This window comes from Anas acuta, chromosome 2 (assembly GCF_963932015.1).
Source record: "Anas acuta chromosome 2, bAnaAcu1.1, whole genome shotgun sequence".
Lineage (NCBI taxonomy): Eukaryota > Metazoa > Chordata > Aves > Anseriformes > Anatidae > Anas > Anas acuta.
Window position 1 is genome coordinate 82,688,222 of NC_088980.1, and position 24,107 is coordinate 82,712,328.

The 24,107-nt window shown below is 40.0% G+C and overlaps 1 long non-coding RNA gene across 1 annotated transcript in view; it reads left to right on the forward strand.

The window, feature by feature from the left end:
• Positions 1–1,455: 1,455 nt before the first annotated feature.
• Positions 1,456–24,107, forward strand: part of LOC137851757 (uncharacterized) — a 53,951-nt gene continuing 31,299 nt past the window's right edge. Inside the window, exon 1 of the long non-coding RNA XR_011093436.1 lies at positions 1,456–1,538. This is a non-coding gene — a long non-coding RNA (uncharacterized lncRNA). The remainder of the gene's footprint in view (positions 1,539–24,107) is intronic.

The window sequence follows — 24,107 nt, forward strand, 5'->3', positions numbered from 1 at the left end:
ACAGCCCTCAGTCCCCTGTTTCCCTGCGCTGCTCAGGAGGAAGAGGTGGAAGAGGGCAGATGGGGAGAAGACGTTTTGGGTTTCTTTCCTTTGTTTCTCACGTGTCTAGTTTGTTGGTAGTAGGCAATCACTCTTACTATCTCCCTATGCTGAGTCTGCTTTGCCCGTCACGATAGTTGTTGAGTGATCTCCCTGTCCTTATCTCAGCCCTTGAGCCCTTTGCATCGTATTTTCTCCCCCTTTCCCTTTCCGGAGGGGGAGTGAGAGAGCGGCCGTGGTGGAACTCGGCTGCCCACCTGATTCAGACCAGCGCAGTTGCAAAGGACTGGAAAAGTTTTCCGACGAAACAAGATGTTTAACAAGGAAGTGCATAGTTTCCTTATTAAGGCTTCCTGGATAATTGGGGTTATTTCATATTCCCAGCTCGGAGGAAGAGAATTGTTGATTTCACCTTCTTTTTTCTTACATGGAAATAAAAGGTGAACTGCTCTCCAAGTACGGGCAACGTATCAGAATCAAGCTCTTTTTGTCTGTAATCCCTTCTCAAGGAAAAGATTGATCACACACCTTCCACAGATGTAGGGGAGCAGGGAATAATGTTTGAACTACTCTCATTCAAGGCAGTTTGGGCATAGTGGTACTTCTCTAGCTGTTTCTGAGACAGACGCGTTAGCAACAGAGAGTGTTGTGCCGTCACTGGGAGGCGCCTGCGGTGATGACTTCAGAAACAGAAGGGAATTGTGTCACCACAGCACTTTGGGAAGAGCTGCCTCTGGGCACGTTTAGCTGGGAGGGACAGAGAAGGGTGCTGGATGCGATGAAACCACGTGAGGATTTGTGGATCTCCCCTTGAGGTGCACAGAGAGGGACCATGCCCTTCTGTAAGTGTTTTGATGCTTGGCTGGGGAAAACAATGCGGTTTTGTTGTGAATGCTTCCTTGTAGTATTCTGTAGTTTGTGTCAAGTCCTTACAGAAGCCTCAAGTTTGGTACTTTGCTCAATGATGGAGCTGCACAGAGTGAGAACAGACCCAATGTACGGGTGAGGGCCTCTGCACGTTCTCTTCTTCCTATAGACGATCAACAAATAAGGGTAGACAGAGAAGAGTGTGCTGTGGTCCTCCCATAGACCGCAAGTACTAAAGCATAAACAAGAGGCTTAACAGTACCCCGTCACGTTAAAATTCAGGACAGCAATGGACTTCATCACATGGGCTGGCCTGTCGACTAATGTCTCAGGCTGTGGAGTATGAAGATGCACTCCATCTGCTTTCAGGGTAGCAATGGCAGTGGGCAAGCTGCCTGACCTTAACAATTTTCATTTCATTTTTCACCAGAGTTTTGTCTGGTTTCCCACGATTCAGTCTTGGTCTAGGAAAAAAAAAAAAAAAAAAAAAGTGAATTTGGATCAAAATAAAAGGATTTCCTTTCCATTAATTACATGTTCTTAACTTGACAGATTTGATTATCGACTTAGAAGGCAAATATCTGGCCAGACTGCAAGACTTGTGCTCGCAGCGTGGGACAGCTCTCGTAAAGGTGATTCAGGGTAGCTTCTGGAAAACAAGACATCAGATCCCCCAAAGAGCTTTCTTTGTGCTAATGTAGGAAGGGCGAGTAAGAGTAAAGGTAAGAGTCCAGGTACCATAAGAAGCGGAAGGTGTGAAGGAAACTTCCTTCTGGCTGATACAGCTCCATATCTAGTTGTCAAGTATGAAGAGAGCAGCTCTAAGTTTCTTGGGGAGAGGAAAACAAAGAGACTGGGAGATTGTACAAAGAAAAAAATGGGATGAGCTATTTCAGGAAATCCTAGTAACTGGAAATAGAGATTGGAAGAGTGCTTTAAGCCAAGACAGAAACTTTTTAAAACTAAAGCCTAGGAGTTGGATGAACCAAGAAATGAATCCATTTTGATTATGCAGTTGTGTCCAGTGTTATCTTGGGAAATATGGTTTCCACATAAATGTATCTGGTGCTTGAAGTTTTCCTAAGGCCCTTCTCTGTGTATTCCCTACTGTTTGGTAAGCGGTGAGGTCACACTGCAGACAGCAGCACGTCCTCTCCCCACTACTTAGCTGTCTGTTTTCACAACATCTCTAGGAACAGAATGGCTTGGACACAACTGCGCCTAGGACCGAGTTCATTCAAGCTGGTGGTCAAGGTAAAAGCTCTGGACAAGCAAAGGGGAGGGAGGGATGGATGGACATACAATATGATCACTTTAATCTCATTTCGCTAAGAATCCTGGCTGAGAAAACAAAACAAAACAAAACAGAATCAAAAAGAACAGAACAGAACAGAACAAATGAAGCAAGCAGCTAGCTTGCTGGAGACATTGTCTGGGAAACAGTGAAAACACTTGCAGACAAAAAACATACCAAAGGACTAACTCTTTGAGCTTAATTCTAATCCAACAGCATAACCTCAAACTCCTGTTTCTGTTCGTCACAGGCTGGTACAGTAACATGTCACACTGGATGACTTTGCAGCATAGATGTCAGGAATGCAGCTTGGGATCACCTCCTTCTACTTAGAGGTCAGTTTGAAGGGATGAGCAAGTAATTTTTCCTGGGTTGACAGAAATCTAAAGTCTGTTTTCTAACACTCTTACAGACACTTCTCTGTCCATCGGCCTGTCCTGCCAACTCTGGTGTGAGTGTGAAGTTGTGGCAAGAGGGATTTCCCATTCCTATTTGACCTGGTGGACACCAGCTCTCCTAGGAAATGGCTGATGTTGCTGAGGAGGCAGCAGTATCAAAGCCCTTGTTGATGAAGGTACAACAAGCTGGGGAGGCTTTGGCATTTCTGCACAATGCTGCTCCCTGATTGTCACTCAAGACTCAGATTCTGAAAGAAGCAAAGCAAGCTAGAGGAAAACTGTACGTCCGGGTAATTTTCTTTCTTTCTGTTTTTTCATTCTTCACTTGTAAGAAAACCTAAGTCTTTAAACCATTTGTTTGCAAACACGGCTTAATGGAAATGCTTATGGGTGTGCTCCTTCCCCTTGTTTGGAACCTGCTTCACCTCGCTTCAGCTATAGGACACCTATGCTCAAATGCATGCTTCCCATGATAAAGCGGTGTTCTTTCGGTATTCTTTTCTGAGATGGTTGCAGGTGAGGTTGAAAAGAGTTGTCAGTAGGATTCTTCGTTTCCTTTGCAGGATCCAAAACTCCGTATTACAGCGGATCTTCTCCTCTGATCTGAAAAGCTTCACAGGCCAAAAGAGAATTGAGATGACGAAGGAAACAGAGAATGCTGACCAGTATTTCCAATTACCACCCGTACGTTTTGTGAAAGAATCCGGTGCATTTCTGTAGTGGTAGAAAGTTAATCAAATCATGATCGTGCACTTGAAGGCAAGCAATGCTACAAAAATGAAGAATGCAAGGCCCTGCTTAAGGGCAATCTTCAGGCTGCTTCTAGATCAACAGCTTATTTGGTTCTTCCACAACCTCATCTCCGCTTGCTTAGAAGTTGTGAAGGTCGGAAGCACACTCCGTCTTTTTCATCCCCTCTGTGTATCTTTTCCCTGACATCAACTTCTGTCTTGGCTCTTCACATCCAGCCAGAGCAGTTGCTTTGCCTCTGCAACCTGCAGACTGTCCTCTCGTGTGTACCTGTGCTGGACTGAGGGCAATGCTTGTAACGCACACAGATGCTGTATTCACTAGGACTTTTAGAAAAGAGAGCAAGAGGCTAACCTGCGCAGCAGTTTCTTAGGTTTCTGCATATCTATCTCTCTATCTATCTCTCTGCGTATATATTTCATTACTTCTTTACTTGTTTAAAGATCCTTTAAATACAGTAGATACTTTAAGAAAGCTTACTTGTTCTTCTCCTTTACTTGTTTTTAACGTTTACTTTTCTAACCGATCCTTAATGTTACAACATTGGATTGCTTTAGTTCTCAGTCCTTAGAAGTTCTCAAAGCACATCAGTGATTTCTCTATTTCTCAATCTTTCCATCTGCATTGAGACCTCTTATCTGAATTTAGGTATTAGGTGAAGAAGAACACTGCAACCAGCTGAAGCCGTATCGGACACATGCTTCTGCTAGGAAGTCATTCCGAGTGATTCCACGGTGTACTTTAGACAGGTTTGCTCTGGACTCAGCATCCCCAAGGGATATTTCAAAGCTCTCGGAAGGACCTGTCGTTATCTCTGACACTGCAGCCTCCATTAGGAACGGGTAAATATTCCTTGCCCTTGTGGGAAGGAACTACTCAGTTAGCTGTTTCTAACCCAAATCTCTTTGTTGTCTTCTATTGACAGACACCACCCGGCTAGCCAAGCTAAACCACTGAAAATGGAAGGAGTGGGACTACTTCAAAAGCCTGCTGCTGCTTCTAAGCAGAACTGCCATGTAGGTGGGGACTCAGCAAGAGGACACGTCCAGGCCAGGGTGGAACTGCAAGGCACCTGTCTGAGCCACACAACGAAGTCAGCGATTCCCAGTTGGAGACTGTTGCTCAACTAGTGACACAGCAGCTGGAGCGCTTCTGGTTGCTGCTGATGGGTTCCAGTGAATCAGCCAGGGATATGAGCTACGAGAACGGCTGAAGCGATCTGAACTTACCTGAAAGAAAGAAGACAAGAGGGGAGGGAAGGGGAGGGAATAAAAAGAAGGGAAGGGAGGGGAGGGGAGGGGACGGGTGGGGAAGGGAGGGAATAAAAAAAAGGGAAGGGAAGGGAAGGGAGGGGAGGGGAGGGGAGGGGAGGGTAGTGTAGTGTAGTGTAGTGTAGTGTACTGTAGTGTAGTGTACTGTAGTGTAGTGTAGTGTACTGTACTGTACTGTACTGTAGCATAGTAGAGGGGCGGGGAGCGTAGGAGAGTATAGGGTAGTGTAGGACAGCGGAGTTTAGGGGAGTGTAGGGTAGGATAGGGGAGGGGAGCGTAGGGGAGCATAGGGGAGGGGAGCATAGGGTAATGTAGGGTAGTGTAGCGAAGGGGAGTGTAGGGTAGTATAGGGGAGGGGATTATAGGGGTGTGTAGGGGTGTGTAGGGGAGGGGAGTGTAGGGGAGTGTAGGGGTGTGTAGGGTAGTATAGAGGAGGGGAGTGTAGGGGAGTGTAGGGTAGTATAGGGGAGGGGAGGGGAGTGTAGGGGAGTGTAGGGGTGTGTAGGGTAGTATAGAGGAGGGGAGTGTAGGGGAGTGTAGGGTAGTATAGGGGAGGGGAGGAGAGTGTAGGGGAGTGTAGGGGTGTGAAGGGTAGTATAGAGGAGGGGAGTGTAGGGGTGTGTAGGGTAGTATAGAGGAGGGGAGTGTAGGGGAGTGTAGGGTAGTATAGGGGAGGGGAGGGGAGTGTAGGGGAGTGTAGGGGTGTGTAGGGTAGTATAGGGGAGGGGAGGGGAGTGTAGGGGAGTGTAGGGGTGTGTAGGGTAGTATAGGGGAGGGGAGGGGAGTGTAGGGGATTGTAGGGGTGTGTAGGGTAGTATAGGGGAGGGGAGGGGAGTGTGGGGGAGTGTAGGGGTGTGTAGGGTAGTATAGGGGAGGGGAGTGTAGGGGTGTGTAGGGTAGTATAGGGGAGGGGATTATAGGGGTGTGTAAGGTAGTATAGGGGAGGGGAGTGTAGGGGAGTGTAGGGTAGTATAGGGGTGTGTAGGGTAGTATAGGGGTGTGTAGGGTAGTATAGGGGACGGGAGGGGAGGGGAGGGGAGGGGAGTGTAACAGAATGTCGGGACAGGGAGCATAGGGGAGGGGAGGGGAGGGAAGGGAAAAGAGCAGATGGGAGGGGTGGGGAGTGCTACCATAAATAAAATTGCCAAATACATGACAGTTTGGATCTGGAGCCAAATCTTTGTGTTGCTGAAGGGACGCAAGACACAGACTCCTGATGGCTCTTGAACAGGAGGCGTTTATTGCCCTTTTTCACTACTACATGTCCTCTCCCCGTAGCCCCACGTGCTGTCCACGCGCCCGAATCTATCATACAGTTGGTCAGAGACCCTCAGACACGTGCCTGGAGCCAGCCAGCAATTGCCCACTGCCCAAAGGTCCTCTTTAACACTGTAGCCAATTCTTTATCCACGCCTCCCTCAAGGTTTTGTTTCCACCACTTGTTTCCTCATTACCTCTATTTCAGGGACCTGCAAAACAGCGCGAAGCCACCTGAAAAGTCCCTCCCCACGCGTTGCCATTCCTTCCACAACCTGATTTATCGCTGCCATCCGCGCATTGCACAGTGCCATGAAAGGTTTGGCGTGCACAGAGGTGGCTGAGGATTTTCAGAAAGAACTTGCCTTAAGAACTGCATCAAGACTTTTGCTGGAAGGCAAAAGATCGGGTGATTGATGAACATAGGGATGGCAGCTGAGCAAGGGAAGCATCTTCCAAACTTCCAAATATTTCCTGGATACAGAACTACAACTCCTCTGCTCTCCGCTTAGGAGTTTCTGTCACCTGCTTAGGAAGCAGAAGCAGTAACATGGGATTTAGAGGATCCCGCTGAAGCGTCAGTGCCAGTTAGAGGAAACCATCAATGTACGGGGTTTGAAGAGAGTTTGACCGGTTTTCCAAGGAACATGTACTAGTGCTGCATATATATGCATATAAATATCTCTACAGCTGGCTTGTATCAGACATAGAGTGGCCATCAGGACTAGGGAAGCGGTTGTCCCTCTGTGCTCGGCTCTGGTGAGGCCGCACCTCGAGCACTGTGTTCAGCGAAGAGCTCGAGGTGCTGGAGCGTGTCCGGAGAAGGGCTCTGAAGCTTGTGAAGGGTTTAGAGAACAAGTCTGGTGAGGAGCGGCTGAGGGAGCTGGGCTTGTTCAGCCTGGAGAAAAGGAGGCTCAGGGGAGCCCTTCCTGTGCTCTACAGGAAGCTGAAAGGAGGCTCCAGAGAGGTGGGGATCGTTCTCTTCTCCCAAGCCCCAAGTGACAAGACAAGAACAAAACCCCTTAGGTTGTACCAGGGGAGGTTTTGGTTGGTTATTGCGAAAAATTTCTTCACCGAAAGACTTGCTCTGGTGGGTTTACGTGGCAAGGTTTTGGCAGCAGGGGGCCACAGGGGTGGCTTCTGTGAGAAGAATCTAGAAGCTGCCCCCCGTTAGATAATGGCTCCACTGCTGGCCAGAGCCAAGCCAGGAAACGATGTCGCTTGTTCCTCTGTGAGAGCGTATTTAAGAAAGGAGAAAAAAAAATAACAAAAAAAAGCTGCTTCCCAGGGAGAAAGAGAGGAGAAGCAGCCCTGCAGCCCCCCAGGTGAGTGCAGCAGGAGGGCAGGAGGTGCTCCAGGCAGGCAGCAGCAGTTCCCCTGCGGGCTGTGCAGGGAGAGGCCCCCGGTGGAGCAGGCTGTCCCCCTGCAGCCCATGGAGCAGATCTCCACGCTGCAGCCCCCCCGTGGGTGGAGGAGCCCCCGGTGGAGCAGGTGGATGTGGCCTGGAGGAGGCTGCGGCCCATGGAGAGCCCCCGCAGGGCAGGAGCAGGCCCCGGGCCGCAGCTGCAGCCCCCCCGTGGAGAGGAGCCCCCGCAGGAGCAGGGGGTCTGGGGGGAGCTGCCGCCCAGCCGGGGGGGACCCGTGCTGGAGCAGTTTGCTCCTGGGGGATGGATGGATGGAGCCCGTGGGACGGAGCCGTGTGGGAGCAGTGGTTGAGGAGCTGCTGCCTGTGGGCAGCCCGTGTGGGATCAGCTGGGGAAGGACGGCATCCCGTGGGAGGGACCCCACGGGGAGCAGGGGCAGAGAGTGGCTGTGAAGGCACAGCAGATATGAAGTGTCAGGGACTGACCACAGCCCCCATTCCCTTTTCTCCTGCACTGCTCAGGGGAAGGATTGATGGAGGAAAGGTTATTTTTTGTTATTTGCTCTTAGTTTCTCCCTTCCTTAGTTTGCTAGCAACAGGGAATAAATTATATTACTTTCCCTACCTCCCTACAGTGAGTTTGTTTTGGCTGTGATAGTAACAGGTGAGCATTCTCCCTGTCTCCCAGGCCTTTTACTCTCTTTTTTTTTTTTTTTTTTTTTTTGAGGAAGGGTAATGAAGGAGCAGTGTGTTGGAGTTTATTTGGCTATCAGGGTGAAACCACTACAATCAGGAAACAAAGCAAAACAAATTAAAAAAAAAAAAAAGAAAGAAAGAAAAAAGAAAACTTTGGGGATTGTATTACTTCAACTGACTAAGACATTGACAGTGGCATCACAATACTAAAGGATATTTTGAAATTTTAAAGGAAATATAAAAGACACCATAGTAATGTGAAGCTTCTGTTCCCTTGTAGTCTAGGTAAACATCACATCTGTTGGTGATTCTAGGATGAAATATCTAGACTCTTAAAGGTTTGGCCCAGGCCATTGTGCAGAAATTTGTTCAAATGATGTCATTACAAGTCACTGCATAATGAATAAACATAAGACACTTATATTCCAAAATCCTGAAGCTACTAAATCAAAAGGTCTACCGCTGATTGATTTAAGAAAAGAAATCACATATAAATGAGAAAAGTTGTTAGAAAAAGGTTGACGAGATTAATCATTCCCAGTGGCAGAGCGAGTATCTAATACTACCATATGGCTTCACCAAGGAATACAACCTGTCAGCAACGACTTGAGAAAATTCTGTTAGCTAGGGGGTATCATTAGTCAATGCAATTCATTAAAAACCTTAAGTTATGTTGAAATTTGGATATTAGAAAGAAAAATAATCACTAATATGTTGGTTATATGTAAAAACACAAAATGGCAGCACCAAAGAAAAGTTTGCAAAACAGGGTGCAGATATAAAAAAAAAAAAAATAATAATAATAATAATAAAATGAATCAAGGCATGAAAAAAGCATACATAGGAGAGGAAGCCATAGCAGAGAAGTAAAGTTAATCATTTATATCCCTGCTCAACATGTGTAACTTAAGGTATTTTTGAGCTGAACTTTTTTTTTCTTTTTTTTTTTTCCCCCCCCTGCGGACACGTAATAGGATATGTTCAACCATCAGCAAAAGAAGAAGTTTTTGAAGTGATAGGTAATATGAATAGTAAAAAATCTGCACATCTGATTGGTATTTTCCCTTTGGACTCTAGGAAGACTTGAGGATGAGGCAGGTCTCTCCCTCAGTCACACTGTGGAGGCAGAGGACTGACACATGACCAGTGTGGCACCATTATTTCAGAATTCTGTATTGAGGGGAATCCAAAGACTGACCTGTCAATGTCTGCAGTTGTAGCTGCAGTTAAGTAGTTGAAACTCTGTGAACCTTTGAATTAATGTGCACCTGAATAAATATGAACTATCAGGGAAGAGCGACATGACTTAGCAAGTGGATACCACTTCTCACAAATATACAATTCTCTGAAGTAGTCAGCAAACCTCCTGACTAGAGCAATCAGGACAATATTGTGCACCTTGATTTTGAAAAGGCATTGAAAAATGTCTACAACCAAGCGTCCTAAAAGATATGAAGATGACTTTGGAAAAGGGGACTAAAATGGATAAATAAGTTACTCATTTAGAGAGAGAAAAGTCATAGAAATTGTACAATGGAGGAAGACTGCCAGAATAATCTTAGAGATTTGCACTTGACTCAATGATTTTTAACTTTGTCATTAGCAATCTTGTCATTAGCTAAGCAGTGAGGTAAAAAAGTCTGTCAACTTTACCAAGTTATTTAGGACAATATATATGAGCAATGGCTTAATCAACTGAGACAATCCATCAAATTCAGAATACACCATACAAAAGGCTGAACTAAGGAAAACTTTTAAAATTTAAAATTTTAAGCTATAGGAATATGATATTGTTCATTCTAAGTCATTTAATGTATTTTTTTCCAAACAAGTCATTATACATTGAACAATTTTTGATAGTCTCAGATATTAATGAAAATTATTAAGTGATATTATAGTTTCAGAAATAAAGGGTTCCCTAGTCCTTTTCCTGGTTTGGAATTTCAATGTCAAAGAGTAATTCCTCTGATGCTCATGCTCATTTACATTTCTTTCAGTTGACTACTGTTATTAGCAAAAGCTGAATGCCTGCTTATTTAAGTTGCTTAGAGTTTCTAGAAGTATGTTTTTTATAATGGTCTCATTATTTTAGATATTTTATGTAGCAAATATATCTGAATATTACAAAATTTTAATTCTAAAAGGAGAGAATAATTACACTTGAAATAACAAATATGTATGTTACAGTATGTCAGTACCTGCTGTGCTTGTCATCATAATGTACAAGCTGTCTGAGTAGACAGAGTGAAAGAAGAGCAAAGGCATGAGCTTTGGAGAACAGTCTTTTTTCAAATCCGCTGCTAACCTGCACTATGACCAGAGAAAAGTGATTTACAGCATTTCTCTCAACTCTTTTATCTACTAGCAATCGTCTCACTGCTTAAATTTAAAAAAAAATAACATAAAATAATAAAATAAATATGTAATGAAGACTTCGCATTTATAGAAAGTAAAAAATCCAGGAGTATTTATTGTGACTCAAATTCGGAAACATGTCTCACATATTCAGAAAATGTTACTTGACCAGAAAGTGTTGTGTAAATTAAATATTTATTATCTTGTATAAGATTTAGCGTTATAAAGACACTGATCAAAGGTCAATATGTGTTGGTGAATTTAAATCCCTGGCAATTTAATATCTGTTAACCAAGTAATATGTCCTTCATCTTTTTCTTCTTTTCCATCCCATAGTTTTTTTAATTTTCCATTTTAGTCTTGTTATGAATATGCTCATTTACTGCTTCACTCCTGTATGCATCAGGGATGGAGATCTTGGGCATTTTTGCATTTGTAAGGCAAGAAGTCAGGAAGTTAGATAGAGATATTGACACAAAACCATGTTCAGAAGTCTTTTATCTCCCATGGGTGTAATTTCCCTACTCTGTAAGTTCAACAGTAAATTTTCTTTCACACATTGTGTGTTTGTGTCTCAATCAAGAGCTCAACTCTTTTTCAGACAGGTTGCAGAAAGAGTTTAAATTGTGGCACCATGGTGCTCTGCATTGGTTAAACTACCACTGATTTACCTCTGTGCTATTTTCAGTGTTCCTGAAATATATGCTGCCTCACAGCAACTGGTGTCTAAGCAGGCAGGAAACCTGTGCAAGATACAACAACACCTAACAGCAATATCTACAAACCAAGGCATTGACATTATAAGCATTTTAATTTTGATGGCCATCAAAGTCTTTCTATTCTAACAGACTGTCATCTTTGCCATGGACCAGTCATGAAAGCTGATGAGCATTGTGGAGTCTGATCCTTGAGTCAGTACAGCTGAGGGATCAGTTCTTCTAGCTGGGAGGGAGGCTTGCTCAAGAGGAATGAGGGATGAGTCTTCTGACCAAAGGGAAAAAATGACATGTTACCATTTTGAAACCCAAGAAGCAGTTGTAGCAATTTCTAAAGATATAAGAATGTGGATCTTTAATGCATTACGTTGATGAGTTTCTAGCTTCTCAATGGACTTAAAACAGAATTCTTAATTTTACCCTCAAAAGATCCGAAGTATCCAACACATGTATTGGTGAGAGTGATTGCTGAAAATATCACTATCATTTCAATTAGATACTTTTTTTTTTTTTTTCCCCTCCTAATTTTACTCCACTCATCTGTGGCTATATTTCAGTGATCTGTAAAGTAATGATTATATTAGTTTGTAACACAACACTTTTTTGTTTCTTTAGGATGAAACACAGAGTACCATTCCAAATAATACTTCCTAAAGTGCTCATTTTTGCCTAACCTTTCTCAGATTTATCAATGACTAAATTAAGTTGTACTTGACATATATTATCATATTGAGGCTAAATTTGAGGAAAAATGAGATTACTAAGTGCATATCAAACACACGGACAACAACTAGATTTAAATATATATATATATTATCTAAAAGAATATGCTTTGAAAGAATAGGAGTGTTAAAAATAATTTTCAGGAACAAAGCTGGTGAGCATTATCTAGCATATATATGAATAGTATTTATGCTGTGTAATCTGGGGCCTGTATATTCAACCATGCAAATGAGGCATACTTTTCTTCTTCCTTTTCTTAAGTTGATCTCCTCTCAGCTAAAATAAATTTGCTTTTAAGTGTTTGAAAAGTAGACCAATTTACAGAAATCATCTGCAGAATGTAATTGCCAACTAGTATTCCAGGCAGCTTTCCCCATCTACGGGGAGAAAGAAACAGATAAGGCAGAAACATAAATGACAAACAATGAGAAAGAAGTAGAATTATAGACTGCTGAGAAGAAAAACTACTGCTATCAGTCCTGCCAGTTCATAAGAAACTGATCTGCAATTCATGAATGTGACAAAACACATTCTCGTTACAAAACAATAAAACACAAAGACGACAGATAAATAGGGGCAGAAGGAAAGATGCCCTGGTATAATCAGTGCAGAACTGTGAACAGTATTTCTACTTAGGTAGATCCTTTGTGTGTTTATGAGACAAGGGCATGGAGAACACAGATATAAAGAGAAATATATATATATACACAATATATATATATATAAAATATATATTATAATAACACATTATAATTTTTAATATATATAATTTTAATAATTGTAATATACTTTAATATTTTTAAATTATGTTTAATAATTTTTAATATATTATAATTGTTATAAAATATTATATATTATATATATATACCATGTATATATATATATATATTAAATTTGAAAGAAAAATAACCCCCCAAAAGTGAATAGGCAAATTAAAAAAAATGAACTGATAAATAATCTACTGGTAACTGGGGAGTCCTGTAATTCTCACATTTGAGAGTCTATGAAAAATAAAAAATAAAAAAAAGTCTTGTCATCTAAGTTTGTTTCTCTTATGATCCTTTGTCTATGGCTCCTCTTGTCTGATCACTCCAGAGTAATCAGGTATCTTTTTCCTTCTTAATATTCCCATATATCTAAGTTTGTTGGATAGAAAGTTGTTTTTAATCCTCTCTGTTGGAAATACACAGGTGTTTTCTACATCTGTTAGAAAAAAAAAAAAAAAAAAACCTTCCGGGATCAGAATGAGTAGAGTTTTTATGAATGTACTTAGACATTTTAAAACCAAGTCAAATAATACATGCTATTCATTAGTCAATGAAAAGCAAGCATGGTACTCTTAACCACTAATTTCAACGTCACCAACATTGGTTCTCAGGGCTTACATGAAGTTTGGCATTACTTCATCCTCCATGTGAATCTTTCATTCATGTTAAAACTCAGCTTTAGGATTCCCAGCCCTAGAGTTCCAGGTTAACATGAAGAAACAGGAGAATCTCTGATGGAGGAGGTCTGAAGTCAAATGGCTAAGCCCATGTGACATAGCAGAAAGCCTTACCCCAACATACTTGTCTGCATTATAAGACCTTTTTAGAACATAAAAGCATCACTGGCTCCAAAGCAAAAACTTTTTTACTAAACAGTATTTTAATCTTGTGTTTTCTCAACTAACCAATTCCTCCTCCTTTTATATGTGGATGAAGAAAAAAATAAAGGTGATATCTAAAAGGAATTACAGTAAAAGATTGAAAAGTAATGTGTGGAGTCATGGTTATGTTGTATTTGTCCAAACTGAATAAAATAGCAGAATTAATTTCAGATTCATAGTCATGTAGAATGAGTCTAATGAAAGGCACAAAATTATATCCCTTTAATGTGTTAAGCATAAAATACATAAGTAGAGATAATGTATTATGATTGTTATGTCTTCAGAAAAAGAGCATAGGTTTTCAGACGTTCTAAGCAATGGAAAACAGCATATAACTTAAAAATTAGCAAAGATTTCTATAATATCAGATTGTAATTTGGCCTCTGAAGAAAACGACACTTATCAAAACTTTGTTATATATTCCTATAATAAGGGCAGGAAGAAATAACTGCCTAATCCTCATTTTTGCATCCTCTTTCAAGCATTGTTTTTAATGATAACTGATCTCTTTGCACATCACACTATGGCTATTCTTTACAAACATTCAACAAATTATTATTTTCCTCAAAATGCCTCCAAACACTGATTTTAAATGTCTATCTCAGATCACACTGGGAAAGTAAATTAAGGAAACTTTTACTCATATAAATTTTACCAAAAGAAAACTTAAAAAAAAAAAAAGGCTTAGGTGTCCATGCAGGAAATACAGAATTAGACAAGGATATGCAAAATCAGTCCATCTTGAAATTATAATATTGGACATTTACTAAAAATGGCAAATAAAAGCATTTGAAGATATACTGAGGAAATTATTTCAATCACAACCTGAGTGAAGAGAAAATGGAAGGTAAAAATTAATATATACTTCAAAAGTTATTTTTGAAATATGATCCAGTCAATTCTACATCAAGGTCCATAAGAGCTTGCCATAAGGTTCTGTCATCCATGCTCCCATTACACTGCCTGTATAGTTATTTCAATATCTAACATCTATAACACTGTTCCATAATATACTATCAGACCTCAAAAAAACTTTCTGAAGAGAGCATACCTAGACCCAGTAACCAGGTAGCAACAATTTGCTTGACATAGAACAAATAAATTTGTTTGTTTTGCCCTGCAAACACTCTTTATGCTATCATGTTTTCCTCTTTAAGTAATTAATTCACATAATAATACCGCTTGGGAGCCTTACAAAACTATTTCTGAAATCTAACAGCCATTCGGCTTTACACCAAAACTTTCAATACACATCTCCCTTTTATGTACAGTGTTCTCTTGAACTAGCAGATGCAGTGATGAGCTCTTTTCAGTCATTTCCTGTGGCCTGCTTATCTTTAGCTGCTGCATCAAAAGAGTATTCAAAATGGCATGTCTCCTAATGGAAGAAAAGGTCTTTCAAAAAGTACATGTTTTCAAGTTGTTTTGCCAATGCTGTATTTGGCTGTATTTTACAAACAGAGGATTAAGTTCATCCTTTTCTTGGCAAAGTAAAGCTGAAACTGGTGAAACTTGGCAGGGGTATGTGGAAGAGAAGCAATAGCAACTCTATTTATGTTTCATTCTCTGCAAAACTACGGAAATGAGTCTTGCAACCAACTTACAGCTGTGTCAGGCTTTAGCTAGTCTGCGGGAATTACAACAGCATAGGGAAGGATTGAAGCTGAAAGATGAGATGCTGTATAGTACATCCCAGGTGAAAACCTCCCAGAGTGCAAATAGAGTCTCTGAGCAGCATTATCAATGCCTTCACATTTTCTGCCCAGCACTGAGGAAATCCCGTGGCTGTGTAGCTCCTGAAGTAAAAGAAGCTTTGCTAGGTGACTAGCAATGGTGGCCAGCTCACTACACCTCAGCTTTCTAGTAGTAAAATACAGAAACATGGGCAAATTCTCCACATCCCCCTACTATGTTGTGCAACCCACTTTCTTTGGGACTGTAGAGAATGCAGCATGTGCTAGATTGGATGGTCAAACTGATGCTTCTGGGTTCATTCAATGTCCACTAAATAAATGGAAAATGTTGTACTAATGTTTATAAGCTTCAGAAGCTAGAATATTGTGATCTGCAGAGTCTGAAATTTCACGGTAAAACCCAGCATTGCACTTTTTGAGCTGAACTAAGGTAATGAGATTAGAAGCCCTCTCTCATGGATATTTTTCATTTCACAGTATGAATGGATATGTATTGCTCATTAATTTGTTACCTGCCCATTCCTTCCCACCAACTTGTAATTCCATCAAATGTATGTTCCTCTTCTCAGATAATGCTTTGAAACTGCTTGGACTCAAGAAAGAGATGTCACTTGGAAAAGGTAACAACTTTGAGTCAGTACTTCCAAGAATAAAATTGAAGAGACAGACATTTTTATTACTTCTGCACAGCAAACACACTGATTAGATTGTGACATTCTGAATGAAGAGATTATGAAATGCCAGAAAGCAAGTGCTGACATGAGAAAATTCAGTTGAATTATTTCATTGATCAACATCTTAAAAGCCAGATTGGGCAGTATCTATAAAATAAAGAAGCAGAGAGAATTGTAAAAATACAACTCTTGAAGGGAGAAGATTCCTTTTCTGAAAATGAAAAGATATTAGGGAGAAAGCAAATCAAACTTTTTAGAAAATTAAAATCACATTAAGAAATGGAAGCTAGTAGCAAAAGAAAACTGCAGCCAAGTTGCTCATCTTATTCCACGTTCTGTTTTTAGTTGGACCAGAGGACTGTTTTGCTTTGAATAGTATGCCCAGAATAGTCATAAAATAGTCAAAAAATCTGCACAAGCATACTCTGCATCATACGGGACTTACCCAGCAGAGGGACAAACTTGGTCCATGCTGCCTTGTATGGCAGAGGCACAAGGGACACAGCTCCACAGGAGACAGAAGATTTTTTTTTTAATTCTATAAACCCTAAGGTATTCTTACATGAATGCTGGAACAGAAAAGAGGGAAAGCACCCTGCAATATCAGCACTGGGAAAGTTGAGCATCTCCCATTCTGGGTTATCTGCAGATATACCACTGGTAGTAGATTATTTTGCACTAGTTGAGCGTTGCAGAAGTATCCCACCGGAGCAGTAAATCCATCCCAGCATATTTAATTACAGAAGGAACTGCTGAGCCTGACATTGACATGACCTGTAAAGGATATTGGTCTTCCTTATTTCACAGTAGACTAACCATGTTGGATGTCACCTCAGGGTGAAATGGGTATACTTGTGTATATATACATTTTTGCAAAGGAACTGTATTACCAGTAGGTTCTACATTCTAGGAGAAACCCAATCATCAAAATTCTGCTTCTTGACTTAGGCAAAATTAACATTGAATAAATCCACATTTTGTTTGACAAAGTACAGTGAGATTTAACAGATGATCTTGGCCTATCCTAGACATAGGTAACTAGATGTTTAAACACAGTGAGTTTAAAATTGTGTGCTTACTGTGCCCTGAGGTATATGCGTGGGACAGACAGGTATAAGAACAGGGCCTGATTTTCTTCTATAATGGCAATGGTAAGCTAAACATGCCACCCTGTGCTAAAATAGCACAGGAACCTATTATATTCAGGTACCTAAATAACTCCCTGTTTCTTACAGAAGAATCATAGAATTCTATTTTCAGGGGAAAACAGGAGGGAAAAAAATCAATTCAATAAACCCAAATACATAAAATACCAGTTATAAAACTTTTGGCTGTGAGCACCAGCACTGATCACATGCCAAGTGATTATTTTGAGCCTTTAAAAAGAAAGTCATTAAGGATTTAACATGGCACCAGTCCTAAGATAATAGAACATATGCTGTGTGTTCCTTGCTTCACAGTGTAGCCACCAAGACTGGCTCATCAAATGCACAACGTGTGATTTTGTTTGGCCAGGTGCAGCTGTGGGTGTCAGGCTGAAGGGAGGGAGAGAAGGGAGTGTGCATTGTCTGAAAGCCCTGGGAAAAACTTGGCTGTCTGGGATTTTCATTCCATCCCCACCACATCACTCTGGCTTCCTCATTTGCTTGCCAGTCCCAGCTCCCACCTCCTCCATTCCAGTTCATTCTCCTTATGTGCATCAACGACGTGCATCAAGGCAATGGCCAGGATTCTGCCACAAAAATATCTTTCATGGAAAGGACAGAGATTAGTTTGTAATCTGTAATTTTGTCTGAAAGTCTGCTCCATACTTCAACAGGTTAGCCTCCACTGTCACATCAGACTGTTAGACACCACCTGCAAAAGATAACAGATTCCTTCTAAATTGCTTGCAGGTTATTTGTAACCAGTCACGCACTGTGATTAACTGCACCTTTTTCCATGTTTTCTCACCCTAGACAATGATGTGATTTCTTGAACTTAATTTTTTACCTGTTTTTATCTGTGATGCTCATTCTTCTCACTCTTTCTGCTGCCTTTGTCCTGCTTCAGGAACCCTTTTTCCTCTGTGGAAATAGAACAGAACAAAAAATTGTTTAATTATTTAAATGTTTAATTTACACACTCTAGGGAGAATTGCTGTGAAATGAGACAGGAGGTGACAGAGAGCAGGCTATCAGGAGTTGCAAGTTTCAGCACAGAGTGCCTGTTGCGTTTTTTCATGTGGATATATTAGGCAAGGACTGGATATGCATATGCAGAACAGAAGGCTTCAGATTTCTAGATTCAAGGGCAATGTTGGTATTTTCAATTATACAGCTATCTTATGTTAAGCAAACTGGTGGATGTGCACTTACAAGGACATGCATATTGTTTACAGCAATCCCAGATGAAGAGCAGCAGAAATAGTGACAAATATTATTTTTAAAATGAAAAAGAAGGGAAAATTTACTCAGTTCCCGAACGTGGAGTTTCTTTTAAATTCATTCTACTTTTCAAATAGTAGTTATGCAGGAATAATACAGATAACTAAAGAGTCATTGACAAACTCTATTTTAAAACGTTTTATAATAACTACCATCAATGACTATGCAGCTATACGCAAACAGAATACAGGTTTTAAAGGAGACAAACATAGTTCCTGTGTTGTTGATTATTTTAAATGTAAACCATATGGGGCTTAAGTATGCAAAAATTTGTTTGACAAACTGAACTGATTTCAGCACCTTCTTTCAATAACTGAAAACCCCAACTGAAAAGGGAGGAAACTTAAAATCAAACTACACAGTTCCTCTGCCTCTATATGATATTCCCAGTAAGTTGAACAATTTATTTCCTATCTTATCTCTTTTCTTCTCTGGCTGGCATAGGATTCCTTTAATAAAAACATCGATTTCACTCCCTGCTTTATATTAGCTTTATGTAAACTGATAATTTTATTAGCTTTCTTTTTTCACTGTATGTATGCTATGTGCTTTAGATTTCATGTACATTTTATTTAGAATATGTCATTTTGCAGTTTATTATGATCTTCTGTACTCTTGTATCTTTGTTTAGTCATACACTTATTTATTAGTTATAGAAATTATTATATGGTGATAGTTTCTTGTCACTTGAATTCTCTTCTGTCTTTCTAATACAGGCAAAATCTTTGTTAAAGAAAACTATAATGAATTAAATAAAATTTCTTTTCCTATCCTTCAGTTGTTAAAAGTATTTTTAGGTTGCTGAATAATTAACTTTTACCCCTCCTTATGTATAGTCTGGAGTTCTCAAGGACCCACAAGATTAATGTACCACAGAATGTGCATCCTAAAGGAGAACGACATTAGAGTTCAGCATCTCTTACTCAGATGAGTCAATTATAAAATTTCAGTGATTATAACACTGCAAGCTGTTTTTAATTTGGAGAGTGGCAAAATAATGAAGTGTTCCTTCCTTTTTAATGCTTTCAGATGTTTGTTGTGAGCACTAGATTCCTTCTGGATGCAGACTGAAAACTGATGAATTCTGAGAGCTTATGAGGGAAGAGCAAAACATGTTGGGACTACACTGGAGATGGTGGAACAAAGCAGGGGTCAAATAAGTCAATGGATTTATACGCGAATAAACAGCAGCAGAAACAGATAGGAGATGGAGATGGAAAGAAGCAGAGAGGAGTGAATTTTAGGAATGAAGCACTGGCAAAGGAGATACAAATGTAGGGAGAAAGAGACCTGAGTTCAGTGTTAGGGCAGACAGATTACATAGAGCAATGAGTACATATTGATACTAATTATTTTAATATTATTTCCAGTAGCTAAAATTAGGTTACCTTTGGCCACTGCAAAATCAGGACTTTGTAAGAATTTGAGGTTGATTTTTAATAAACATATAGGTAAACAGCCTCAACTAAGTAAAATAAATAAATAAATAAATAATTACATTGAAATCAACATAAGGAAAAAAGAATGTGATTTTTAATGTTTTGTTTACATCTTTTTTTTTGGTCTGATATCACTGTTTATGAGGAGTGGTCTATTTCATGCACTTGTACCTTGCATTGCATTGCAATGACAGTCCTAAATAAGTAATATTGAGAAAAAAAGTACTTAGAATCATAGAATTGCTGAACGGTTTGGGTTGGCAGTGACCTTAAAAATCATCTAAGGTCACCCCATGTCATGAACAGGGACACCTCCCACCAGACCAGGTTGCTCAGAGTGTTCAACCTGGCCTTAAGCACTTCCAGGGATGGGGCATCCACAGCTTCTCTGGGCAACCTGTTCCAGTGCCTCACCACTCATAGTAAAGACTTTCTTCCTTATATCTGATCTAAATCTACCCTCTTTTGTTTTAAAAACATTATTCCTTGTCCTATCAATACACTCCCTGACAAAGTGTCCCTCCTCAGCTTTCCTGTAGGCCCCATTTAGGTACCAGAAGGGTGCTATGAAGTCTTCCTGGAGCCTTCTCTTCTCCAGGATGAACAGTCCCACTTCCCTCAACCTGTCTTCATAGGAGACAAGTGCTCCAGCCCTTTGGATCATCCTCATGGTCCTCTTCTGGACTTACTCTAATACTTCCGTGTCCAGGTCCCTCTGGATGGCATCCCTTCCCTTCAGCACATCAACTGCACCACGCAGCTCGGTGTCATTGGCAAACTCGCTGTGACACTCAGTTTCACTGTCCATGTCACCAGCAAAGACGTTTAACAATGGCAGTCCCAATACCGACCCTGAGGAACACTGCTCGTTACTGATATCCACTTGGACATTGAGCTGTTGACTGCAAGTCTTTGAGTGTGACTATCCAGACAGTTCCTTATCCACTAAGCGATCCATTTGTCAAATCTCTGTCTCTCCGATTTAGAGACAAGGATATCATGTGGGACCACGTCAAATGCTTTGCACAAGTACATGATGTCAGTTGCCCTTCTCCTATCCACCATTGCTCTTGCAGATGGCCATCAGATTTGTCAGGCACAATCTGCCCTTAGTGAAGCCATATTGGCTGTTGTCAATCACCTCCATTTTCCATGCACCTTATTATAGTTTCCAGGAAGATCTGCTCCATGATCTTGCCAGGTTTGTTGTTTGTTTGTTGTTTGCTGTTCTTCAACAAGCCAAGACAGGACAAAGGATCAGGAAGCAGATCTCCACATCAGCATATCAAAATCCTATGCCTATATAGAACCCTACTTTATTCAATTGGTCTTTCCACTGATAAAATGTATGGGAGCATTTTGTGAGATGTGGAGGTCTTCAGCAAGTCAATCAAATTAAAAGAGGGAAGAGATTTTTCAAATAATTGAGTCCTCAGTGGGATGATCTTCCTCTCTAGAGAAGCAGGATGGAAAAAGAATAAGATTCCGAAGACTAGCAGGTTGTTCACAAAGTGATGCTATCAGGCTGTGTATGTTTGACTACCTGGAAGTTATCACAGACTTGTTTCTCTTCAGATACAGTCTCAACCCAGGTGATGGGTTGAGACTAGTAAAAGAAGCTTGAGATGACAGCAAAACAAGCTTGAGATTAGGGCATTAGGTGAGAAAATTGAAAGTTATGCCTAATCTCCATATATATATGTAAAGAGGAGCAGCGCTAAAGTTTATAAAGATGCAGCAAAACAAAAAGGAAAACACATTAGACATGTTGAAGAAAGGATGAGCTAGTGTATAAATAGGATGATTTTTAGCTGTAAATACTAATATTGCTTTTTTTTTTTTTTTTTTCCTTTTTTTTTTTTTAATTCTGATTCAGAAAAATCAAAAGTCTGGGTAGCAAAATGGAGGAACAAACTTCCATGCAAGACATGAAGAAGGATGTTACAGGAATAGAGTGATCAGTGGCACAAATCATGATTAAAATATAGGACACAGCTATTCTGTAAAGACGTAAATGAAACTAAAGGCAGGACAGTTTGGTTAAATTGATGATTGTAAAGTGTTGAAACAAAACTCAAAAAGGCTTGAACAAAACAAGTCTTTTTGGTGAAACAGACAGACGTGGTGAAAATTACCATGTGGTTTCTGATAAGGAGGACTGAGTCTTGAGATGACTAGAATAATTTATAAGATTGTAAGACGAATAATTAGCAGTGAAAATGGAAGGATTATATTATAACTTTATTATATAAGTTTAATTTCCCAAACCTAGAAAAATGGATACACCAGATACCATATTCCTTGTTATGTTAAAAAACACCATATTCCTTTATGTAATAGAAGTTATAAAAAAAATTGATACTACTTTTATTCTTAGTGACAAAAAATCTTGATGAAGTGACAGGAAATTTCCTATTAGTAAGTCAGGAGTTCAATGGATTTGGATTTTCAGAAAAATAAACTGTAAGAAATACTGGAAAATTTCTAGCAAGGTTTCCTAAGATGATGAGTTAAGGAACATGAACTTGAAGAGGATGCAGAATTCCATTGTGTCCCAGTTAATGACATAACTTGGTACTTGCATTTAGTTTTTTTTGGGGGGGAGGAAGAGAGAAACAAACACAAACAAACAAAAAAACCCTGCCTGGCTACAGACCTCCTAGGATGATTAAACAGTGTTACAGAAATAGGAGTAACAACAAAGCATGCACATGGAAAAATGGTTATTATAGAACTACATCTTGGCAGTTCAAAGATTTAAAAAAGACCAACAACTTATGCTAGACCTATATCTTGCAAAGACAAAGAAAATGACACATTTTCTTTTGCCATAAAGTGAGAAGTTAACAAAATGGGTAAAAACAGTGTACTGCAGACTGACATGAAATTCAGGAGAAAAATAATGAAGTACACCTAAATACTAAAAGACAATAATGCAATCAAGTAAGAAAGGTGGGGATAGTATAATGGAAACAAGAATATCTGGTATGGAAAAAAAAAATCCAAACTGTTCAGGGTATCAAAACAAGGAGCTGAAGTAGCAGAGATGTGAAACTACAGGTATAAATACCTAAATACTACAGAACTTTAAATAATTCCACCACCACTTTTTTTTTTTTTTTTTTTTTTTTTTTGTGGGACTTTGCATTTACTCTATTGGTAGTTGCTCAAAAATTTTCCAGTGACTTGGTTATTTTTCTCTGGTGTTATACTTTTTATTACAGAAGTGATCCACATTGTACAATAAAGGTATTTCATATTCATATAATATCATAAAACTGTAATACTGGAAGTCTTTGGAGTATTAGGCACATAACTTTTCTTACAAGATACTGAAAAGCCAATTAAAATAAATATTTCTAATGATTCCCCACTGTTATCAATGAAAAATTTATAAGAACACCAGCTCTTTTGCTATTATAAAACAAAGCTGTGCAATTTCATCAGTGTGACTCATGAACTACAAGAAATTCATGATCTGTCAAAAACTTTGTCACCTATCTAAGCACTGCCTGACATTTTAAACAGATTTGGAAAGAACCACCTCAGTGGTCAACCGCCCCCTTATAACATAGCAGCTATGCAACAGAATAATTAGGTTCAGAAAGTTTCACAGAAAAGACTAGTCTGCAGAAAGCTATGAATAATCTTCTAGTAATCATACAATTGCTAATAAAAGATGGAAATCTGTAATTATAACCACCACAAGGACTGCAAGAGACTGAGAACTGTCAAAGCTCAGGTACCTGTGCTGACATCTGCCTCATACTCTGTTTACCTAAGCTAAAGAAGAGAATCACTTAATCTCACTTCTTAAGACAGATACTCTGCTCCCTTAATTTATTTTGTGAACTACCTTCTGTCTTCAGCTCAGATTTCTGTTTCTATACAAAGGCTAGTCTAAGCTGTATATGGTACTCGAGATGAAGTCCTGCCAATGTCTCAAAGAGCAGTTCTGGTAACTTTGCCTGTCTGTCAGACAAACTCTGCTTCTCTGCTTTGCCATTAGCTCTTCTTACACATTGTGCTGCCAGCTCAATGGCCTTCTCCAGTTGACCATACCCACAGATTCCTTTTCTCCTGTTTGGTTTCCATTTGGACAACTGAGAAGTCTGTAGCAGTTGTTTCAATCTCCTCCAGTGTCTGACTTTTCATTGTTTAACATCACTCTGTCCCTGCTGCTTCCTCATTTAGTGCTCCAGCTTCCTGTTTTCCCCAATTAAATGAACTACTCCTTACCTGGTGGCTTAGTACCTTAGTACTACTTACCTGGTGTTCTAATAGATGCATTACTAAATCTATTAAAAAGGAACAGTTCCTATGGTGTTGTCAAGAGACCCTCCCTTCTGATATATTTTAAACTCTCCCTTTAGTCATTTTTTTACCAGCTTCACAATTGGCTGGCAATCTCTGTAATTTCCACCTTATTTTATAATTGTATAGGAGTCATGTATGCTTAACTTAGATCAACGACATTCGCTGGATTAGATCTCTTCT